This window comes from Vigna unguiculata, chromosome 3, assembly GCF_004118075.2.
Source record: "Vigna unguiculata cultivar IT97K-499-35 chromosome 3, ASM411807v1, whole genome shotgun sequence".
NCBI lineage: Eukaryota > Viridiplantae > Streptophyta > Magnoliopsida > Fabales > Fabaceae > Vigna > Vigna unguiculata.
In genome coordinates this window covers 14123578-14130471 of record NC_040281.1, presented here as the reverse complement: position 1 = coordinate 14130471, position 6894 = coordinate 14123578, and the positions used below count along the sequence as shown (strand labels likewise).

General features: G+C 33.3%; 1 pseudogene; it reads left to right on the top strand.

Annotated features, from left to right (window-relative positions):
• Positions 1-4693: 4693 nt before the first annotated feature.
• LOC114177154 lies at positions 4694-5019 on the top strand (annotated as a pseudogene).
• The last annotated feature ends 1875 nt before the right edge of the window (positions 5020-6894 follow it).

The following is a 6894-nucleotide window of genomic DNA, read 5'->3' as shown; positions in this document are numbered from 1 at the left end:
TACCGACAAGAGTTTTATCGATAAATGTTTTACCATTGGTAATCCATTGATAATTTTGATTTCCCAACAGGTTTTAAACATTACCGATGAATTTTGACCGTCTTTAATATCAGTTTTTTTTTTGTAGTGGCATAAACACCAATCCGAAAAGGAAAAGCTTACTTTTGTACTTTTATGCTTCAACAATGCCCACGCTCTTAATTGAACTATGCTAAATATTTCTTCTTCATCGGGTTTGGCATTCCTAAACACTAAATTGTTCATGTGTTTCCATATACTTGACATGATAGCCATTTACACCCCTTTTTCCATATTATATTCCCTTTGCAGTTAAGCTCAATAAGTGAAATTGTTGAAAGTTTTCTTGAGCCTGGTTGTGTTGTACACTCAAAACCCCTACCCATCTATTGCACAAGTTCCACACTTTGTTGGCAACTTTACAACTAAAGAACAAATGACTTATGCTTTCTTCTTGATCCCCACACAGGGCACAATCATAATTGTTCAGTAAAACTCCTCTAAGCCTGAGATTGACCTTTGTATGTACACCATTTGACATGACATGCCATGCTAAATGAAGTGCAAATGGAATACCTTTAACCCGTCATAGACTATTAAAGACTACTGATTGTTCTCCAATATTGGACTACTTGCATCTTTGCATATGCCAATGTGATTGTGTATACCTTATCACCCTCTGAGTCACACTCTCCTCAAACCAAGTTTTCTCTTCACTGGATCCATATACCTTTCCAATGGAGCTTCTTTTTAACTCATCTTTTGCTATCTCTACTTCACCTACCATACTCTTATAGAAATTTACCTTTAGACCTTATCCAAGTCCAAAGCACCTTAAAATACTCTTAATGGCCACAATGTTCTTGACACCTATTTTACAAAGGAATAATGTGTCATCTACGAATTGCAGCATATTCACTTTTACCTCTTTTGTCCTTATCGATATTCCTTCCAGCACTTGCTTCTTATTAGCCTGTCTAACAATACATGTCAGTCCTTTTGTCACTATTAAAACAGTAAAGGTGTTAAAGGGTCACCTTGTCTAAGTCCTCTTGATGGTGTAAATTCTTGAGTTAGGCAACCATTAACAAGGATTGAAATTGTAGATGATTCAAGATAGACCTTAATCCAATTTATCCACTTAGAACAAAAGCCCAATTTACCCATTATATAAAATGGGAATTCCCACTTGATAGATTCATAAGCCTTTTCAAAATCCAATTTTACTATTACACATTGCTTTCTTTCTCGTCTTACCTCCTCAATCACTTCATTATCCACTAAGACACCATCAAGTAGACCTTTATCATTGAAAGCTAATTGAGTACAATCTATTATTTTTGGCAACACAAGCTTAAGTCTATTAGCCAATATTTGAGCCAGTATCTTATACATGCAGCCTACCAAGGATATAGGTATGTATTAATTCAAGCCAATGCGATTATCCTTCTTTGGTATGAGAGATATGAAGGAAGAATTACATCCCTTTGGGATTGAGCTATTTGATTGAAAATCATTTACTACTTGTAGCACATCTTGTTTTAAAACCATCCCAATGTTTCTTGATGAACCCAAAATTAAAACCATCTGGTTCATGGCTCTTAGTGTCCTCACACATCCATACCGCATCTCTAACTTTTGCCTTTGTAATGGTTTGGGTTAACATCTCATTATCTATTCATGATATGGTTTGGAATTCTACTTTCCCTAGTCTAATTTCAGTAGTAGTTGAGTCCGTTAATCTCTCTTTGAAATAATCCTTCAGAACCTCTTTTACAATGTCTAGTTTCTCACACCATTTCCCTAAGGTTTGAACTCCTTTGATCCTATTTTTGTTCCTTCTGCAATTAACCACTGAGTGGAAATATTTATAGTTAGAATACCCTTTGTCCATTCCCTAAGCTCTTGACTTTTGTCTCCAGAGTGCTTCTTGTCTATGGCTCACTACTTGTAACTCACTGAACAAGTTCTTTCTCTCCTTTTTCTTCTCATCATTCAGATTACTTTCATCACCCATCCTATCCAAATCACTTATATTCTTTATTATTTTCTACCTCTTTAAATTTAGATGTCCAAATACTTTTTTATCTCATACTTTTAGATGCCATTTAAGCCTTTTCAATTTTTCTTTTAAGGCATAGATTCCATACTAATATCAATAATTATTTATAAAAAAATTAGTTCTTTTAATAAATAATTAAATATTACATTATTATAAATTAAATTAAGTTAAATATTCATTTTATAAATAACATAATACATATAATTTATTTTTATTTAAAATGTATCATTGATAATTTATTTAATATTTAAAAAATTTAAAATAAATAAACATATAAAATAAATTGTACCATAAATATAATAAATATATAAGAATATAAATTAATTAATAATCTTTTTAATTCAAATAAATTAACATATGAAATATGAAATAAAAACATCGTAAAAGATAATAAATAGTCAAAATATAATTAATAAGAATTGTTTTAATACTTTTTTAATAACACTTAAATGGAAAATAAAAAAAATATTGTAATAGTTAAATGGTTGTTATCATTTAAAAAAGCATATATAATAAATATAATTTATAAATAAAATATTAATTTATATAATAATAATAATAATAAAGCATAAATTTGTTAATATGTTGATAGTTTTTTATTTTTTTTAAATAGTTAGGATATTGTTTATTTTTAATTAGTATTTTCTTTGTTAGTTACGGATTAGCGACAAAATTATTTCGTAACTAAATGTTTAATTTTGAGAGGGAATAACAACCTAATAGTATATTTTTTTCTTAAATCATAGCTAATTAGCTACAACTTATTTACGATATTATTTTTCACTAATCCCTCATTAATTGGTTACAATTTAATTATATCTGACAATTTAGCAACAAATTTATGAAAAATATTTTTCCTCAATTTTTCTCACAAATTAGCAAATTTGTTGTTGGAGCACTTTTGACACTACTAAAAAAACTCATATTTTTTTTGTCAATTTTGTTTTGAAATTTGTTTCGTAGGAAAAACTTGTGAAAAAAAATTGCAAGAAATTGCTACCAATTTTCTTGCAAAATATTTTGTATAAAACACTTTTCGCAACAAATTTTGTAGGAAATACTTTCAAATTTAATAATTTTGTAAGAAATGATTACCCACGAAGGAATTACCTGCCAATTAAAATTCTCAGAAAAAATGACAGAAAAAAGTCTTTTCTTGCAAACTTTTTTAATAATTTTGCAAGAAAAATCTCATGTAATATGAGAATTTTTAGTAGTGTGGTAAGGAATCAATGATTTTAACAAATAGCAAGGCTAGGATAAAATCAATGTGGTGTGATAAAAATTTGTTATAGTTTCAATTTGCTTTTAGTTGATTTTGCTTTGCGTCATTGATCTTGATAGTGGGGTATATAAGTATTGGTAGCGAACTTATCTGCCAATCTTTTAGTTTGCCTATGTAGTAGCTGCACTAAAAAGAGGTTCCATGACTTTTGAATTTTCTTATATCAATGACTTTATTAATGTGTTGTATAGGCAGTGTGACAATTTTGTTAACCTTTATATTTAGTAAATTATTAAGTATACTTTTATGTACTAGTTTTTCAATTATACCACTTGACAAATTTAGGTTCTACACCACGGGCTATCCATAGGTTCCATTACATATCCCTGTTAAGTGGTCAAGTTCATATCTGCATACTAATCTTTTCTTTGAGAGCACTACTCCTTTTGTAAATCATAGATGGTAAATCTCTTGTTCAAAATTTCATTTGCCTTTATGTACTTTTTATCAACATTACTTATAAGATTAGTTTTATATCTAGGTACTTGGATATTGTTGGCCTTTAGAGTTCCAAAATTTACATTTGGAATGACATTGCATTGTTCTTAGGGTGCTTGGTACTACTACCGTCTAATATACTCACTATATCTCGATCTATCTCCAATTCCTATGCTAAAGTAGGTTAATTATACTATCTAGTGTGAGAAAAGAAGTTCCACATCGATGGGAACTTACTTTGGAGCTTACTTTTAATGTTATAAAAGGAGCCCAGTGTTTCCTTAGGAAATCATCCCAAAGTCTCTCCCTTTCTATTTCTTTTTACTTTTGCTTGAGAGAAGAATTAAGAGAGAATATTAGTTTCTCCTTTAAGAGAGAAAGTTAGTTTCTCCTTTAAGGTTCTCCTTTTATTAGTTTTTCCTATTTCCAAGAGAGGGGTTGTCATTGTTTTCTCCTTGGGATTAGAGAGAATGATATGTAATTTTTCCTTTCCTTGAATAAATTATATTCATTGCCTATTATCTATTTTTGTTCCTTTATTTTCATCATTTATTTTAGTTGTGAGTACTTGTGCTAGTACTCTGATACCTAACAGTGGTATCAGAGCTTATGATTATATTTCGCTGCTATTATCAGAGCTATTGGTTCTATGTGCTAGTACTTTTATTTTCATCTTTTATTTTAGTTGTGATAGTGGATAAAGCGTGGTAGTGTGAAAGTGCTTGTCTAGGAAAATTCTGGCTAGGAAAGACTTGGTACTTAAGTGTGTCCATTAGTGACCCACCTCTCTTTCCTGAGAATTACCTGGTGCACTGGTTCACGGTCTGCCTCAATTGTTCCAGTAGACAGTACTATTCATAGTGAGAAGTGCATAAGTCGGTTTTAAAGCCATGGCAACAAGATACGAGATAGAGAGGTTCAATGGGAAAAATTTCTCATTGTGGAAACTGAAGATGAAGGCAATTTTGAGAAACGACAATTGTCTAGAAGCAATTAAAGAAAAACCTGAGGGCATTACAGATAAAAAGTGGAAGGAAATAGATAACAATGCTATATCAAATTTGCACTTAGCATTGGCAGATGTGGTCTTATCCAACATTGCAGAGAAGACTACAACGAAGGAGATTTGGGATACTCTCACAAGCTTGTACGAGGTTAAGTCACTTCACACAAGAATATTCTTGAAGAGAAAACTCTATACTCTTCGAATGAGTGAGTCCACATCGGTGACAGACCACATCAACAATCTAAATACATTGTTTGCCCAACTTTCAGTGGCAGATTTCAACATAATTGAAAATGAACGTGCGGAGCTTCTACTACAGAGTTTACCTGATTCGTATGATCAACTTGTTATCAACATTACAAATTACAACGTTGTTGACCTCCTACACTTTGAGGATGTTGTCGAAGCTGTTCTTGAAGAAGAATCCAGGCAAAAGAACAAAGAGGATATGGTGGAAAGTGCAAGGCAAATAGAAGCTTTGGTGATGACAAGAGGTAGATCAACAGAACATGGATCTAGTGGGAGTCAGTCTCATGATAGATGTCAAAGTAAGAAGCATCTCAAATGCTACCATTGTGGCAAAAGAGGGCATGTGAAGAAAGATTGTTAGCATTTGAATAGTGGAGGAAAGAACTCTGAGGCATCAACCTCACAAGGTTGTATGGCAAATACCTCGGAGGACGAAGATATTCTATGAAGAAGAGGAGAGAAATTGTAAGTCATGAAAACGCAAAAGATCATGGCAAATGTGTATGTGCTTTTGGGAGATATGTTGCAGGAAGCTAATGCAATGGTTGCATCGACAAGTCAAGAAGAAGCGATGTTGACGTAACATCGTAAACTTGGGTATAAGTCAGAGCGAAGTTTGCAAATCCATGCAGAACGTAATCTCTTACTCGGGCTCAAGAAGGTTGTTTTATCTCTACACGAGCACTGTGTGGTAAGCCAACAAACATAGTCATAGATCGCAGATTGCTAGTTTGACTACCAGGAAAAAAGAAAACATAAGAAGACTTGATTTATTCTGATGTAAGGGAATCACCAGGGTTATCACTAGGAGAATCAAAGTTTATTCCAGGAGATTGTGGGTGTACTACATCAAGAGAAAGTCATATGTGTTGTTACCAGTTCAAGGAATCCAAAGCACGAGTAGAGCTTGAAACTGGGGAAAATTAAGTGCTTAGGCTATGCTAACAATGTGAAGAGGTACCACTTGTGGGTCCCACTACCCACAAGGTTATTGTTAAGCAGAAATGAAATGATGCTCCAACCAGAAGGCGTTAAAAGAACAAGAAAACTTGGTTTGCATGGTTGAACAAATCTCAGTACGGTTTAAAGAGAGCGCTCAGGTGTTCGTACTAGAGATTTGATTCCTTCATAAGCCTCGGTTACAACAGAATGAGTGTTTAGACCATTGATGTTGTATGTGGATGACATGTTGGAGGTAGACCCCAAGAAAGTTCAAATCCAGGAATTGAAGGCAAAATTGGCTAAGGAGTATGAGAAGAAGGACTTAGAACCAGCAAACAACGATTTCAGGGATGCAAATTCACCGAGACAAAAAAGATAGGAAGGTTTGGCTTTCTCAGAAGAAATACTTACTGATAATCTTGCGGCGCTTCAACATGCAAGATTGCAAGCCAATTTCTACCCCATTTTCTATCAATTGTTCCTCACTATGAATCCTAGCAATGAAGCGAAGAGGATGGAGAAGTCTCGAGTACCGAGTGCATCGATGGTGGACAAACTTATGAATGCTATGATGTGTATAAGACCAGACATTGCACAAGTAGTGGGATGGTTAATAGGTTCATGGCGGGTTTGGTGGAGAGCAGTGAAATATTAACAAGAGGTCCTTAAGAGGAACCTCAGGTGTTGCATTGTGTTTCGGAGGATCAGAATTATGTGTCAATGAAGTCTACGTGGATTCGATCCTACTGAAGTTTATCAGAAGAACAAGTAGCATGAAGGCAGAGAATAAAGCATGGTGTGAAGATTTGATTAATTTCATCAAAATCTTCAAGTGGGAGATTGTGAGAAAAGAAGTCCCACATCGATGGGAACTTACTTTGGAGCTTACTTTTA